Source organism: Lissotriton helveticus, chromosome 3_1 (genome assembly GCF_964261635.1).
Source record: "Lissotriton helveticus chromosome 3_1, aLisHel1.1, whole genome shotgun sequence".
NCBI lineage: Eukaryota > Metazoa > Chordata > Amphibia > Caudata > Salamandridae > Lissotriton > Lissotriton helveticus.
This window is the reverse complement of record NC_136061.1, coordinates 1,213,481,416-1,213,500,026: the sequence shown is the minus strand read 5'-3', so window position 1 is coordinate 1,213,500,026 and position 18,611 is coordinate 1,213,481,416.

Sequence of the window (18,611 nt, the reverse complement as noted above, 5' to 3'; positions counted from 1 at the left end):
CAATGTTGCAATCCTAGGGTGTCCTGAAGTTGAAAGTTTTGAACGATGTGGAAGACGTGTAGGAGCCTTACATTTCCATGGATTGGACAGATTCATAAAATGCAACGTGTCAGGCCTATCAGTAAGGGGCAATGTCACAGATTCTGACTCTGCAGCACTGATTTAAGGCTGGCAGGCCTCCAGGGAGCTCACTTGCTTGCACTACATGCTACAGGACCACATATCTGATTCCAATGCTGCTGTCTTTGCTTCCTCTGGATCCTGCAATGGCATGTACTCTGAAGAGGGCCCCAGCATTCACAGAGGAGGAGAACCAGGCCTTGCTGGACGGGGTCCTCCCACAGTAAAGCAAGCTGTGTGGGAAACTAGGGGAGCAGGTGAGTGTGCAGTCCACTGCCTACCATTTCCTGCAAGTTGTCTGACTATCAGTAATAGAAGTGTGCACAGCAGTGGGAGGCATATGCACTGAGTACTTTCAGCAACCAATTTATGTGGGTACATGTGATGAACAGGTGTCCTGCTGCAGTCAGTAGTGCAGCAGTGCTAGCCTTTTATTCCTACGCAATGTTACCATGTCAGACCTACAGCACAAAAGCACATTTCTATGTGTGCACTACCCGTGTACCTCATTTAGCTTTGTGATGACTACTTGTATTTTTAACTGTATGCAGCACAATTATGTGGCATGTGTGCTAATGTCCTCTTCACTTCCTCACAGGTTGATGCCCACCAGAAGCAAGAGATCTGGCTTACCATCTCCCGGGCAGTGAGATCAGTGGGGGTCTACAAGCGCCGGATCCGCAACTGCCAGAAGAGCTGGCAGGACCTACGTGGCTGGACCCGGAGGATCGCAATGGTCCAGCTGAAGCTGTCGCCTCCTCGCCGTAGGGGCGGACACCGGATCCTGACCCCCCACATGCTCCTGATTCTGGCGGTGGTCTTCCCGGACCTGGATGGGCAACTAAAGGCCAGACAGCAGCAAGGAGGGGGTAAGTCCATGCCTAATCTGTGAACATGTCTGACATGGCCTGGTCATACTTCCACATTACGTTGATCTTGTAGTCCTGGACTCAAGCCCCTCAATTGTGTGAGTCGCACTCCTCATCTGATCAACAGTTGTGGCCCCTACAGTCTGTGACTTTTTTCACTTGGGCACTGTGTCCTTGCAGTCAGCTTTGCTGAAGGTCCTGGGCAGCTTATGTTAGTGGGACTCTGATGTGTGCTTCGTAGGTGGGTCTATTTTTTTGCACTATGCCTGGTCTATGACATGTATTCTGTGTGTGCCTTTCATATGTGTTCCAATTGCTGGTCTGGTTCACAACATGTGTGTGTGGTTTTTAAAACACACCCATGCAGCAGGTGAGTCCATGTACTGTCCACAGGAGTATGTATAGCAAGTATGTCACACTAGCCCAGATACCTGCCTACTGTCCAGGCCTATACACAGTTTCAGGTTTACCTGTTCAGTCATGCCCACTCCGCGCATTGGGAGACTCTACTCATACTCGCGTGTATGGACCTACTGATTGTGCTTCCTGAAATGTGCCATCAGGCGTCTGACACAATGTCATTGTGGTGTGGCTTCCTTTTTGTGACCACTGGGGTGTCAAGGATTTTAGTGTCAGCAGGACATCTGAGTTGTGACAATGGGGATACCTGTGAAACATATAAGGGTATGGACAGTTGACTGTGCACAATTCTGTATGCAACAGTGACTTTCACACAGCTGTGTGTCATTAGCAGCAGCCTGTAAGGTGCTCATGTTCAGGTAGTTGTGTTTGCAGTCACTCATATGTCTGATTTTAGTGATGTGCGTTCATCACAGTCCAAGAACAGTGTTTGGCAGGGGATGGACAAGTGCCCTTGTCAGCTGCAGAGTTTGGTATGGGCATGACCCATGATTGTGACACAGTGCAGACTGATGTTGTCGGGATGCATTGCCCCATGACATGTGGCAGTGAAGACTGACTTACCATGCATGTCTGTGCCAGGGCATTGACTTGATAAGAGGGATCCTGCATTAGAGTCAAAGGTGCTCCATGCACCCCATTGTCTCATTGACATTCAGGACTTGGGGACATCATTGTGTGTGGTGCTGCTAGGCATCACAAGATTGTGAAATGTGACTCTGGACATCCATTCATCCTGACACCTGTACTGAGTGATTGTGATGTGATGTGTGTATAGTAATGAACTTCTACATGGTAATTTGCATGTACAACAACTGTGTAGGTGGTGCATGTGTGCACTTTGAGGTATTATCAGTCAGCATGCAACAGACATATGGGTACAGATCCAGGAGGGAAATGGGTGCCATGGTTGATGTTCAGACTGGCTATTGCCCTATGTACACCAGTGTGGGCATTGTGAGCAATTATCAGCTGAGGATGCCAGTGCATGCCCTCTTATGTGCTGTATTTACAGTGTTGTGTGCAGTCAGTGCATGCGACTAATGTGGGCTTTGTTTTCCTACTTATATGCAGAAACATCCACGGGCTCAGGAGACAGCGCCACGGAACTGGAGGAGCCACAGAGCCAGCCTGTGCCAGCGACTGAGGAGTCGGAGGGACCCAGTGGCACGGAGGATGAGGGGAGCCACACCGAGGAGTCCTCAGCACCATCCACCTCAGCTGAGGACCACAGCAGCTCAGAGGATGACTCCTTTGTGGGGGCGGGTGTCAGCAGCCAGCAAACCACAGATAGTGAGGCTGTTCCCGCCACCACCACCACCACCCTCCCCTCGGCTCCCATCCCAGAGGTCCATGGCAGCACGTGTGTTCGGGAGCATGTCTCCTTCATCCCAGGCACTGCACCCTCACAATCAATCAATCAATTATAGCATTTGTATAGCGCGCTTCTCACCCGCAGGGGTCTCAAGGCGCTGGGGGAGAGGGGTCCGTTACTGCTCGAACAGCCAGGTCTTGAGTTGCTTCCTGAAGGAGAGATGGTCCTGGGTCAGCCGAAGGTGGATGGTAAGGGAGTTCCACGTCTTGGCTGCCAGGTAGGAGAAGGATCTTCCTCCGGTGGTGGCTCTGCGGATGCGTGGTACGGCGGCGAGGGCGAGGCTGGTCGATCGTAGCTGGCGGGTGGGCGTGTAGAAGGTCAGGCTGTCGTTGAGGTACTTGGGACCCAGGTCGTGGAGAGCCTTGTGTGCGTGGGTGCGGAGCCTGAATATGATCCTCTTGCTGGCGGGGAGCCAGTGCAGGTGGCCGAAGATGTGGCTGTGATGGGGGATATCCAGGACGAGTAGTGCGGAGGCATTCTGGATGCGTTGGAGTCTTTTCTGAAGTTTGGCTGTGGTTCCCGTAGTCCAGTCTGCTGGTGACGAGTGCCTGGGTGACGGTCTTCCTGGTCTCGGTGGGGATCCATCGGAAGTTCTTACGGAGCATGCGCAGGGTGTTGAAGCACGATGAGGAGATGGTGTTGACTTGTCTGATCATCGAGAGGGAGGAGTCCAGGATGAAGCCCAGGTTGCTTGCGTGGTCCGTTGGCTTGGGAGTGGTGCCCAGGGCAGGGGGCCACCAGGAGTCGTCCCAGGCGGAGGGAGATGATCCCAGGATGAGGACTTCCTTCTTGTCTGAGTTCAGTTTCAGGCGGCTGTTCTTCATCCACTCGGCGACGTCTTTCATCCCTTCGTGTAGGCTGGTTCTGGCGGTGGCGGGATCGTTGGTGAGGAAGAGGATCAGCTGGGTGTCGTCGGCGTAGGAGATGATGTTGAGGTTGTGTTGGTGTGCGATGGCTGCGAGAGGGCTCATGTAGACGTTGAAGAGGGTTGGGCTGAGTGATGATCCTTGTGGTACGCCGCAGATGACTTCGGTGGCCTCGGATCTGAATGGGGGAAGGCGGACTCTCTGGGTTCTTCCGACGAGGAACGAGATGATCCACTCCAGTGCCTTCTCTTGGATTCCGATGTTGCTGAGGCGCTGTACTAGGGTGCCATGGCAGACAGTGTCGAACACTGCGGAGAGGTCCAGGAGGATGAGGGCCGCTGTTTCCCCGTTGTCGAGCAGGGATCTGATGTCATCGTTGGCTGTGATCAGGGCGGTCTTGGTGCTGTGGTTGGCTCAGAAGCCGGACTGCGAGGGGTCGAGGAATCCACTCGTCTCGAGGAAGGCGGCGAGCTGTCTGTTGACGGTCTTCTCGATGACTTTGGCAGGAAAAGGGAGGAGCGAGAAGGGGCGGAAGTTCTTGAGGTCGGTGGGGTCCGCTGTTGGTGAAGGGTTTAGAATTAATCTACCGGGCTATACTTACCAATAGCCCATAAACCAATCTACATTATAATAATTCAGTCGGCAATGGAGAAGGATCAATCGTTTATTCTTCAAATGCAAGCCCTGACAGGGGAGCCTCGGTCTACACAACCCTCGGAGGTGTGCAGAGGAGACTGGTTACTTGTTCAAAGTACAAAGGATATATACATTTCATGTGTTCAAGATGACACCCTACAAGGAAAAACACAACTTGTCAGTAAGCCAAGAGGAATACCCATATAAGGCACAATTGATTTGCTAGTAGCCTAGGCCTAAGCTATTACGGGGGCAGGTCAGGAGGGTGCCTCCCTGTCTATCTGAAGCCCGGGGAGTACAGGAACGGGCTCTGCTAGAATGTGGCATCCCACAAGAGGGGCAGGTGTGACCTTGAGTCTTCCTTGAGCTACCAGCTAGCAACTATCGTAAGCAGTTTTGGCGGACACAGTGGTTTCGTGCAGAAAGCATAATCACGTGGTTTCTGGGAAACAGCATTTGAACAGTGGAGAAACGAAACAAAATGGCTTCAGCTGTACCAACAGGACGACTACAGGAAAAGTGAATCCTCGGCCTATATGTGGCCTTAATGTACTCTAAATACCAGATTATCATAATTACGAGGTTATATTGTATATATTAAGCCTATGATACTGTTACCAAAATTCAATCCCTACAGACGGCCCTTTTGGCCTACTATAGCCAATATAACTAAATCATTCCACGAAAACCCCTTCATCGATCTGCATGCGGTCTGACACCTCTTGTTGAATCATCTGCTTCCCGGCCCTCTCTTGGCGAGAAAACTTCAAAGCAGATGTGATTCGTGCTGCACAGACGAGCAGCAGGCCGGGCCACATTGGAGAAACAGGCATCATGTAAATATTACTCCAAAGGCCCCTGCCAGGACCATGAATATCTTCCAACCCCAAGTAGCTAAGAGACCCCAGAACCAACCGCTAAGGGACCAGGTGCCATTGTCCACATGGGCCTCACTGGCTAATCGATGTAGCTTCTGCATGGCCAAATGAATAGTGGGAGCTGAATCTGGAATAAACATGCAGCAAGAGTTGCCGATCACACGACAGGCTCCTCCCCTATCTGCGAGGATGACGTCAAGAACCCTCCGGTTCTGAAGCGAAACAAGCCTCGTCGCAGCAAGCTCTACAGTGATGTTAGTTAAGATTCCAGTAGTGGTCTGGACCACATTCTCAACTATCCTGGACAAACGCCTTATACTGCGACTATTGAATATGGGCCCCCAGTAGGGAGTAAGTCCCTTCGCAAAGTCTTCGAATTGCTGTAAGGAAGTATCTGTTTGGTCAGTGCCATCAAGATCATAACTCCTAACATTTCGGCTCACTACTACCTCTTTCTGTATCAACTGATGAGTTCTGTGATAGTCGGGAGGGACAATATATACAGGGGGATAGAGGAATGAAAGATAACAACTTCCTGCCCATCCCCGGGGAAGCCATGTGTAGGCATTCTCACCACAATCAAAATAAACATCTGGTGGGGTAATCATAGGTGGGGTACTGTATACTTGTAGAGTGTAGGTGTAATTACATCTGCTCCTGCCTACCTTAACATGACCCCTTCCCTGTATACAGAAGGGGGAGGTAGTATTTATGATAGGGATCGGTAAGGCCTTGTCGTTTGTGACATTTCTCTCTTTAAAATGCTGAAAATACATAGTATCATTGAAAAGTTCAAAGTCCTGCATCTCCTCCATTAGCCAAGTAACATTCTTATAATCAGTATACAAATGCATGCAGGCATTAGGGTCCAAGGAACCCTCTCCTCCATTTCCAGCTGCATTAAATCCCTGATGTTCTTCAATATACTTTAAGATAGCTTCATAATCTTTTTCAGTATATATTTTTGGTTCAGCTACATAATGAGAATACATCAAGGATAACAATTGGAACCAAGCTTCACAACTGGCTAAATAAGACATCAGTAAATAAATAAACAGTTTGTGCAGGTGCATGACTGAAGGGAGTAGTCCACACACCCAACAGTTTGTCTGATTTGTAGTAGAATGGGTCTGATGCAATATTTCTATAAAAGCATTTTTCATATAAGTTTCCCTATGTCTGGCCTTATGAGGGGGCAAGGAGTAAAAGAGGTGCTCTTCTGGGGCAATAGTAGTTCTCAATAACTTCTGTACTGGGTGTTGAAATTCTAAGTATACAAACACACTCATCATAATAATAGTTATGACAATGATAAAAACAACGAATGCCACCTTCACTCTGGTGGACCATCCGGAGAACGAATGCATATTATCCATGTATCGTCGAGTAGCCAATGGTCTCTCATCCTCCATCGCAAATCGGGCAAAAGGAAACATGCTCCCTAAAAGTCCAGCTATAACTCGGTCCCTTTCTATAAGTCCAAAAAACTATCTATGTATCCACAAAGCACGCACACTACCAGAGGGGTTCTTCTCCCTGTGTCCTTTTTGGAGCCTCACAGGCAGACTCTTTGCTTTCTCTTCATGAACAAAATGATAAACGATTTTCTTCATCACGTAGAACGACCGCAGCCCCCAAATCAGTCTTTCTCGCTGAATAGAGCAATTTAGCACAATGTTCCAAGCTCTCAACGTGTTCAGTCCAGTGTCTCGCTCAGTACCCCAGCACATCTATCCAATGTTTATGAACTCAAGTCTTTCCCTATCTCCTACCATGCAGATCTGGGGTACCGCACTGTTTTCGGGGCCGCAGGTCGTAGTTGCAGCGGCCAGGTCGCTCTTGATCAGAAAACCACTCAGGTGCACGAGCATCAGATACATTCGAACCCTGTGATGTACCCTCAACACTCGTTTCCGCGGATAGGGTCACCACCTTGTTAACTGGGGGCACAGCTTCACTTGGCTGCCCCCTTTCTCGAGCTTCTGAAAAAGGCACAAAGCTCTGGGTCGATTCTCCTTCTTGGCTTGGAATTCCTTCGCGGTTTTGCAAATCAAAGGGCAAAGGTAGAGGGAGTCGTTTCAGATGACTCGCATGGATCCAATTCTTCCGCCCATGCACCTTCACGGCTGACCTGGTGACGAGAACAATCTGGTAGGGTTCAGACCATCTCGGCTCCAAACTCGATTTCCTTTGAAAATTCCTCACCAAAACCCACTGTCCGGGTTCCAGCCGATGTCCGGGGCACTCCGGTAGTGGCTGCAATGTCTCGGATACCTGTTGATGAATAGAACGCAGATCTTTAGTTAAAGCATACAAGTAATCTGTCATTAAAGGATAATCAATGTCTCTAAAGGACCTAGGTCTAGGGACTCCTCACACATTGGCAGGTCGGCCAAAAATGACCTCATATGGAGATAACCCTGTTCTTGTATGTGGGGTCGTTCTTAAGGATAATAATGCCAAAGGGAGTGCATCAGGCCATTTTACTCCAGTGCTAGCGCAGATTTTGGCCATTTTCATTTTTAATATACCATTGTATTTCTCAACTAACCCTGCTGACTGGGGGTGTCTGGCTGCATGAAACTTCTGGCGAATTTGTAAGCCATCACATACACTCTGAACTAGTGCGAAGTTGAAGTGCGTTCCATTGTCCGACCAAATAATTCGGGGCAAGCAGTATCTGGGGATATACTCTTTGACCAAGGCTTTAGCAGTTGCCACCGCAGTGGCTTCTTTGGTGGGGTAGGCTTCAACCCATTTACTGAACTCACAAACCACCACCAACACATATTTAAGATTGTTCACTCTCTCCATCTGGATGTAATCAATCTGAATAACTTCGAATGGCAGAGATGGTGGTGCAAAATTGCCACTAAGGACAGACTCTCTGCCTCCTGAGTTATAGCGTAAACACACAGGACAGTATTTGATCACATGCACTGCTGTTTTGGGAATATTTGGGTTGCTCCAAATGGGGTCTAATACAGCACAAATACCTTTTGCTCCTATGTGTGCTGGTCCATGGGGCATGGTCACTACAGCATATACTAATGCATTAGGGAGTAACCAACGCTGTCTCTCAGTTCGGTCTATCCAACACTCATTGTTGTCCAATTGTCCCACTTCCTGTTCCCACCTTTTTACTTCATCTATAGTAGCCTCCTTTTGTAATTCCTTTACACTCTCAATAGTATTGTCGAACATAGATGTCTCTGCCACCCACCGGGCTGAAGCACTAGGAAACAAGGGAATCATCTTGGTCTGTGCTGTTTCTTTTGCTACTGAATCGGCATATGTGTTTCCTTTTCCTGTGGAATTAATGATTTTCTTATGAGCACTACACTTGATGATGGCAACTTTATCTGGTAGTGTCAGGGCAAGTAACAATCGGTCAATCAAAGGACCATGTTGAATTTTCTGGCCATGTGTGGTAAAGAAACCCCGTTCCCTCCACAGCCTTCCAAAACTATGGGCAACGCCGAAGGCGTACTGGCTGTCTGTGTAAATATTTACTCTCAAGCCTTTACTGAGTTCACATGCTCGTAACAAAGCTATTAATTCAGCTGCCTGGGCTGAGTGATGTGAAATCCTAGCGGTTTCTACCACCGTTTTCAAGGTCGTAATAGCATATGCAGCTGTTGCAGTTCCATCTGGCAATTTAAAGCAGGAACCATCAACATACAACTCTCCTTGTGGTTCTGGTAAAGGGATGTCAGTAAGATCTACACACCCTTTCATTTCCTCCTCAGTTCTAAATATGCAATCTTGGATATCATCTTTTTTATCATTGGAAGGGAGAGGCAACAGTGTTGCGGGATTCAATGTAGCACATCTTTTGATTGTAATGTGAGGTGCAAACAATGTTAATTCGTATCCTGTCAAACGAGCACTCGTAAGGTGCTGGGTCTTAGTTCTATTTAACAGAATATCCACAGCATGCGGCACCAGTACTGTGAGATCTGTATTCAAAACTATACCTTCTGATCGTCGGATGGCCACTGCTACTGCCGCTGTGGCCCTCAGACAACTGGGAAGGGCTTGTGCAACCATGTCTAATACTGATGAAAAGAAAGCACAGGGTCTCTGTTTTCCGCCAAAACCCTGTGTTAACACTGAAAGGGAACAACCGTCCACCTCGTGCACATAAAGTGAAAAAGGCTTCCGGTAATCCGGGGTACCCAAAACAGGTGCAGAACACAAAGCAGATTCCAAAGAGTCAAAGGCTTCTTGACATTCGTCCGTCCAGGGTAGGGGTTCATGCACATCTTTGGTAGTCAAATACAACAAGGGTTTAGAGAGGAGTGAATAGTTAGGAATCAATTGGCGACAGTAAGAAGTTATGCCAAGAAAAGCACGAACATCGCGTTGAGTACGAGGTACAGACATATTAGTAATTACAGATATTTGTTCTGGAGTTAGTCGTCTCCCTGCTTTCGACAGTAAGTGGCCAAGGTAGGTCACTTCCTGTCGACAATACTGAAATTTGGAAAGGGAGACTTTATTTCCTTTATCAGCCAAATGATGTAACAATTTTACAGTTGCCTCTTTGCAACCTTCTTCCGTATCGGAGGCCACCAGAATATCATCCACATATTGGATGATCGCATTACCTGTAGGCAAAATTAATTCATCTAGGACTGCCTTTAAAGCCTGGCTATATATGCTAGGGCTTTCTGTATAGCCTTAGGGTGCGCGCGTAAATCTAAAGCTTCGGCCTCCTAATGAGAATCCGAAGATATGTCTGCTATCAGGGTGTATTGGGATGCTAAAGAAGGCGTTCTTTAAATCTATTACAGAAAAATATTGTGCCGTAGGGGGAATCATTGTAAGAATTGCCGTAATATCTGGTACTACTGGATACTGAGGGATTACTATTTTATTGACTGCCCTAAGGTCAATCACAAAACGACATGCGGACTTATAATCAGGGGCACCATCAATTGGTGTCTTTTTCAAAATCGGCAAAATTGGGCTATTACAGACATTAGCAGCTGTTTCTTCCACTACCCCCTTGTCAATAAGGTCACGGATGATATGCAACAAGGCCTGTTCACCTTTTGGCGAAATTTTATACTGCGGAATGCGAGGCATCTGCGCATTCGGTTTCACGGTTATTGACACAGGGGCTATTCTTAACAGACCTACATCGGTGTCCCCTGTTGCCCATAACGTTTGAGGAATAGTAGAGAATTCGGGAGGCAAGATCTAATTTTTAGCAAAATATTGGGTCATTTCTACAGATGGCTTCTGCATTGTTAGAAAAACACCATCAGGGGAGCAATAAATACGGGCATGTAATCGTTTCAAGATATCCAATCCTAACAGGTTTTTACCACAATTAGAAGTGAGAAGGAAGGGTGTATGCATGGAAATGGGACCAATCGTAAACGGCAAAGGTTTCGAAACGGGGCTCACTACCGGTATTCCAGAGAATCCTACTGATACATTATTATGGCCAGACAGAGCTGCCCCTGGGACCAGTGTATGGGCGACTGAACTACTCATCGCCCCAGTATCCACTAAAAACTTCCCCGATGTACCCAACAGTTCTCCTTGTACATAAGGTCCCTCTTGGTTGACTGGTACTGTAATATGGCCCCCGCTCTGTCCTTGGCTGTCTCATGCGTAATTTCGTTCATCGTACCTGTCCTCCTGATAAGTCTCATTGTAGTATTGCCTATTCTGAGGGTCATCAAAATGATTCTTTCGGAAACCCTCCTGCTGTGATTCCTCCCTTCTCATACTGTTTCGATCTATGTGTCCTCGACCTCGTCCTCATCCTCGTCCTCGTCCTCTACTGGGTCCGTTCCTTTCTTGCAACAGAGGGCAATCCGCCATCCAATGTCCTTCTTCTCTACAATAGGAACATTGATTTATTCCAATATTCGGAGGACCCGCTCTACCTCTCCCTATCGTCTGGCCCCGTTGGACCGAACCCCGCATTCTCCGTTCTGAATTCTGCCCTCTACTGACTTGCTGCAGCAGTACTCTAGTTTTTAGATCCTTAGTCTTTTTCTCTGATCTTTCCTTACTCTCGTTCTGACGATGTTCATAATATTGGGCCATACTAAGGATAACAGATGGCGCAGCCGTAGTCCACGTGCTCTCAGCCGATTGGAGACGAGACATAACTTCCGGAATCAAATTGGTGACAAACCTATTTACAAATAGTCTAATTCCTCCCTCTGTGGAGAGGTCTTGGCCGCTGAAGTCAATGAAAACTTTCTCAAACCGGGTGAAGAAATCGGACACACTCTCGTCCTTTTTCTGTTTACATGCGGTTAATTTATCCCAGTCTACTTTTCGCGGAGGGAGGAGGGTCTTCATGTATGTTACAATTTTATCCGGGACTGCCAATATTTAATCCCGGGGCTTTTCGCCTGGCTTCCGTTCCTTATCCCAATTTTTCAGTTGATCCCATGTGCCTCCTAATTCGGGGGTATGGTCCGTATCATGTATCTGTCTCCAGATATCCACTGGAATCAGGAGACCAAAAAAGAACTCTATATCAGCTATGGTCATAATGGCCGAATTGGCCACTTCGGTCAATTCTTTGTAATAAGCTGTAGGATTTTTACGAGGATCAGGGAGCTGGGCTTTTAGTGTGAGGACCTCGCTTAGTTTCCAAGGGGTGTAAACCCATTGTTCCTGAAGCCTGGCGTCCACGCGTGCTCTAATGATAGTACCCCCATGGTCTCTTATCTCAGGAACTTCCGGGAAAAAGAGAGGGTGCACCTCTCTCATGGGGTACTGGGGTTGCGTTCCCCATTCTGCACTCTTTCGGTGCACCCGTTCTCGATAATTCAACAACGTTGTCACATTCTGATAGACTTCCTCAATCGTAAGATGGAATTTATGGGCATGATCTCTTATATCCCGCAATATTTGCGGCGGAAGTCCCTCCTCAAAATGTTGTTCCCATAAGGAAATTAGTCGAATTGCCATGCTTTCTAAAGCCAGTTGTTGTGCAACAGGCTCAAAATCTTTCATAGTACTCCAAATATCTTCTAAAGTATAAATAGGATTTCGCATCCACTGGGATGCCTGTACTATAATAGCCCTTCTCTCCTCCTGCCCCAGCAACGACCGAGTGAAAGCTTGCTGATCACTCAAGTCTGTCATCGGTCGCTTGGGCGTTGCACCCGGACTAATTGTGGTCGGAGGGGAGAGGAACACAGGGTGCAAGGGAGAAGGGACTGCCGCGTCCGGCCGAAGGGATATTAGGGGTGAGGTAGTTAGTCGAAGAGAAGGAGGGGAGACCTGGGCATCAAGTCCCGATCCACCAATAGGGGCCGTGGCAACCATCCCAATCTGTGGTTTGGCGGCCCGGAACGGCCTTCGTCTGATCAACTCGCAATACAGGCACCGTTGGATACAAGCCTTGTGGGGCATAAGGGGGAGGTGGACGGGCATCCAGCAATTCTTCTAATTCATCTCCTGTCTCTGGTCTAGCCACATAACTTTTATTTGTTTCTAATCGAAACTGTCTATCCATTTATTCAATGTTCTCCTCTACCTTACCCTTATCATACGCCACTGCTTTCTGGGTTACGGTCTGCCCACTTTTCAGTCTACCCAACTTCTCTTCCCTAATTTGTCGTCTTTTTGCCTCTTTTAACCATAGGTTCAAGGAATCAAACATTGACTGACGGCTTTTCTTCATAAATAATTTGTTCTGTATGTAATTAATATTCTGCTCATCAAAAGACCCCGTAAGAGGCCATTGTAAGCTCGCATTATCCTTTGTGTATTTGTTCCAAAGGGTATTAAAAGAAATTGGTTGTAAACCATGTTTGCCATACATATTGTAGCTGGGGCTGCCCTCAGGAGGGGCCGGCTGTCTTTCTTCAAGCCGCGTACCTCGCCGACAGCAGCACCCAAAATACTTTTCTCGTTTTACTCGTTCTATTAACACAAAGTCACACAATGCACACTCATTCAGACGCGTCCTTTGTCATCAGTCACTCATTCATTCGTTATTCATTTATCACTATAAAGTGCTGTAAAACAGTGCACGGCAAAATATTTCTCAGAACCTACTCAATGCAAATGACGACTACAAATACGAACAGAGCCCATCGACTCCTGTTCGGGGAACCGATTCACAAGAATTCCAGACCAACAAAATTTCACCAGAAAGGAACAGTCGTCAGACTGTTCTGAGAACACCTGATAGGCGAACCACGAACTCTCTCACAGGCCATCCCGTGGTCCTGTTCTGGTTGGGCCTGGCATCTGGGCGCATAGCCCCAGGACCCTTGCTTACCCAGTTGCTCCCAGGGCTTTCCCCGAGAGAATTCGGCCGAGCGAGCAACGTCGTACTCAGCTAGGGCATCAGATGTAGCCTCAATTATTCACCAAACAAATCCGTGGGGTCTTCTACCCGTGCAGCCCCTTCGCCTCAATGGTAGATCCCCAGATTCCCTCGTGGTCCGGCTTCCCCGGCCACCTTCAAAACAAAGACAGTTAACTGTTATGCCAAAAAGGGGAAACACTCCTTCTGAGTGATCCTCATCCGACTCAATCACAAATATCACTCACCTGGTGCACTCAGGTCGATTGCAGATTCTCCACTGCCGACTCCTACACAGACCGACACAGTCCGTGCTACTCTCGGGTTAGGCCCGTAGGACTCCGGCGTAGGGTCTTCAGCAGCTGGGAGGGATACTGGGCTCGAGAGTGGAGCGGCTTGTTTTCATACCACAAACGGGTGTCTCAAATCAGGATCCTCTTTCTGTCCACCCGCTCGGCCAGAACTCCTCCTTGTCCCGTCACCCCTGTTTACAGGAGGGGACGACCCTATCGCGGAGTCCTGGCGGAGTCGCCAACTGAAGGGTTTAGAATTAATCTACCGGGCTATACTTACCAATAGCCCATAAACTAATCTACGTTATAATAATTCCGTCGGCAATGGAGAAGGTTCAATCGTTTATTCTTGAAATGAAAGCCCTGACAGGGGAACCTCGGTCTACACAACCCTCGGAGGTGTGCAGAGAAGACTGGTTACTTGTTCAAAGTACAAAGCATATATACATTTCATGTGTTCAAGATGACACCCTACAAGGAAAAACACAACTTGTCAGTAAGCCAAGAGGAATACCCATATAAGGCACAATTGATTTGCTAGTAGCCTAGGCCTAAGCTATTCCGGGGGCAGGTCAGGAGGGTGCCTCCCTGTCTATCTGAAGCCCGGGGAGTACAGGAACGGGCTATGCTAGAATGTGCGCATCCCACAAGAGGGGCAGGTGTGACCTTGAGTCTTCCTTGAGCTACCAGCTAGCAACTATCGTAAGCAGTTTTGGCGGACACAGTGGTTTCGTGCAGAAAGCATAATCACGTGGTTTCTGGAAAACAGCGTTTGAACAGTGGAGAAAGGAAACAAAATGGCTTCAGCTGTACCAACAGGATGACTACAGGAAAAGTGAATCCTCGGCCTATATGTGGCCTTAATGTACTCTAAATACCAGATTATCATAATTACGAGGTTATATTGTATATATTAAGCCTATGATACTGTTACCAAAATTCAATCCCTACAGTTGGTTTCTTCAGGAGGGCGCTGATCTCAGCGTGCTTCCAGCTCTCCGGGAAGGTGGTGGTGTGGAAGGAGGTGTTGATGATGTCCCGGAGTTGGGGTGCGATGATGGAGTCGGCCTTGTTGAAGACGTGGTGGGGGCTGGGGTCGGTAGGTGATCGGAAGGCGTGGTGGGGCCAGGGGTCGGAGGTGATCGGAAGGCAACCGCGGCGGAAAAGCTGCGGACCGATTTTGAGACCCACCGCCATCCTAATTTGGCAGTGGGTCTTTTGTGCCTCCCCGGCGGTTTTCCTGCATCCTCCGGGCCGGCGGTGGCTTCATTTACAGGTTTAGAAGCCAAAGCAATGAGTATGTCACATAATCATGATCATAATTCCCAAATATTTTATAGAAAGGTTTGATTGCTGGTTTAGGAAACTCAAAATTATTTAAGTGGGTGCAATTATTCAGCTTCATTAAATCAATGCACTGATTTGACCAATCAAAATCAACATTCTCTTTAACAACACCCTGAATGGTCCTGTGTCAATCTTTTTTTGGAAAACCAAATAATGAACATATAGTTATTTCTCATCAGAGCTAGACACGATCTGTTCCTTGTTCTTGTCACTATTTTCTTTCATATGCTGTCCAGCAAGTTAATTATTTGGGTAAGTGCCCTCTGAGTTCGACCTACTTACCTTACGCTGAATTGTAGATGTGGAAGGCAAGGGAAACATCACTTACAACGCAACTTTTACCACGCAATGCTTTTACATCACAGCTTTTGCAATGCAAACCATTACAACGCATTGCGCTGGGCTCTCTAGGATAGGGAATATATTTAATTTACTATCCAACACCTTCCCTACTATCCACGGGGACTGGAGTTGGAATAGTAAATTAAATAATTCACTATCCAGCGCCCCAAAGCACTATGCGTTGTAATGGTATGCGTTGTAAAACTTGCGATGTAAAAGCATGCATGGTAAAAGCATGCGTTGTAATGTCGTACATCCGGAAGGCAAACATTATCACATCCACCTACGGCAAGCCACACCCAAATTTCAAATGACATGAGCCAAGACTGCGTTCCCTCTTGGGGAATTAAGTAGGGGGATGCAAAGTGACATCCAACTAAGCTTTTCAATTACTCTTCAAAAGGCCACCAATGTTGTGTAAGTAGTTTATACCTTACTTGAAACTCTTGTTTAGGTCATGGAGGTGATTATACATGCTTACATTTCTGTTAGACTTTCATCACAATCACCAGTGGGATTAGTCATTATTATGCTTGTCTGTGCTCAATATATTTTCTGTGCCAGTTTTTCAATTCTGTGTAAAGCCACTTAAGCAAATGCTCTCGCTCTAAGGGGTTAAGGGCCATATGTATAATTCCAATTTGCGATGACAAACCCCGAAATTCACAGAATTTCAGCGTTTGCAATCGCAATTGGGCTCAATGGTTTGTCTGAAAGAAAAAATGCCTTGCAAAATAAGGAATCGCAAAATTTGCGATTCCCTATTTTGCGATTGCATTTAAGGAATCGCAAATTGCTATTCCTTAAATGCAATGTAAGAAGCACAGAAAAATTGCAATTTGGCCTTAAGGAATCACAAATTACCACCAACTTCAAGTTGGTGGTAATTTGCGATTTGTCTGAAAAATTCACTTGTTTGCATTTTTAAAGTGCCATGTGGCACACATACATGCCCTTAAGGCATGTATGTGTGACACATGTGCACACATGCACATTTCAGGGGTGCAACAAGGTGTCCTTTTAACACCCTGGCACCCTTGCAATTGCATTCTCAATTTGCGATTCTCTAATTGAGAATCGGAAATTGAGAATGTCTTCACATTCATTCCTATGGGCCTCTAGGCCCATAGGAATGTCTGGGGAGGTATTCCTTACTTGCGAATCGCAATTTGCAATTCGCAATTAAAGAATAAGTAGGATTCGCAAAATTATTAGCAAATCCTACATACATAGCGTTTTGCGATTCTCAAATAGCGATTCGCAAAAAATCGCAATTTGAGAATCGCAAAATCAGAGTTTGATACATATGGCCCAAAGTAACTAAAATGTGATGCACATAATAATCAAAGTTGCTGCACTGCATAAAATGAAGACTGAATAAGACGTGGCACCGTTTTTCTCTTCTCCAGCACTGGCACACCTTAGGCTTCCATTCACCAATGCACACACCCTTGGTCTATAGGCGAAGGGTGTGTGATTTGTCAAGCCTAGGTTTTGTACTAGAGAGAGACCCTTCCAGTGTAAAAATAGGCTTTAATGCTTTTGCCACTGAGTATGTTGTATCATACATTGCAGCACACATGAAAACTGGAAAAATGTGTAGCGTTTTAAAACTTACGCCTGCCTCACTGAAGCGTATGTTTTTTGTGCAAGTCTCTATCTTCCAATGCTAATAGTTAGGGATTTGCATCGAAACCCAATGGTGGTTGCACCCAATAAATTGCGCCTTGGTGCAAAGTAGAGCAAAGTAGCACCTAGCTCTACTTTGCATTACTTTGGGAAACTTTTCATTGCAAATCCTAATTTGATCAATGATATAATGATACAATGATCAGTGATACAATGATACAATAATCATTTCAATCACTAATTTGATCAATGATACAAATGACACAATGATCTGTGTGGGGTCTGCATTACAAAGGTAATGCAAACCCTGCGCAAAGCATTGGTACATTTGGGCCTAGGTTTCTTTTGAGATAAAAACCCTTCAATAATACAAGTATTTCATTTACCCAGACAGTCAGTAAATACTTGTGGGTGCATTCCTGACAATGATTCTAATATCATACTGCTTTGGAAACCTGCAAAACCTACACTCTTTTAGCTCAAGAAAATAATACAATAGATAACTCACTCTGCTGTTTCTAACCCAGCAACATATCTACTTTTACTACCATGCAAACCTGGCCCCTTTTTCTCCATTTTTTTCTAAAGATCAATCTCGGCCACACAAACATCAATAGATATATATGAGCCCCACCATGGGCACTTGGTTTCAGGTTAATCTTCTACAAATTATTAAATTTCATCTTGAATACATCACTATACTGTGACTTTCAAGTAAGCGTATTGGGGAGCTACTAATCTACCACACCTCTGACATCATGTTCTTTAATTCTAGATGTACAAGAAGAACACGGGTTCTTTTTGGTGTGCTTGATTGGAGTACCAAAGTTGCCACAAATACAGTTAATTAACAAATAACATAAAATATCAAAAACATCAATGAAAGACAAGGGGTTCGACTTCTATACTTTAATACATCTATTTTGCAGCTTTAAAAGGAAAAAGTACTCAGTGCTCCGGTGATCACCCAGTGAGTGAAACAGAGTATAGTGCAGCAGTGTGTATGATACAATAGACAACGGAATAATAGTATTTTTTGTACAATTTGGGTAACAAGGCTTCAGTTACAATAACATTTCACAAATAATCAGTTCCAATTGTTATAGCCATTGACGGTGTTTTGACCTTTAGTGGATTAAGGGTCGTCCTCGGGACAAGAACAAGTAATTTGAAGCAAGAGCAGTCAGTCCACATGTGGAAAACAAAAACTCAAACTGAGTATTGCCCTATTACTTATCAGTAATCTTCATTACTCCTGGTCCCGTTGTCCTCGTCCCATTCCTTAACAAAGTGAAGATGACCATCTCCACAACAGAAAAAAAGAGCAGGAGAATGCTGGGATACCTAAACCCACCACCTTCCACTGGGAGTACATAAGCTGTACTATCCCAGCATTCAGCCTGAAATACTAAGCCACCAACCGGAAGTCCAGCCGTCCGGGAGGTAGGGAGGGGCGTAAGGAAAGGGACGAGGACAACAGGACCAGGAGTAATGAAGCTTACTGGTAAGTAATAGGGCATTACCTCCTGGTCCCTCCAGTCCT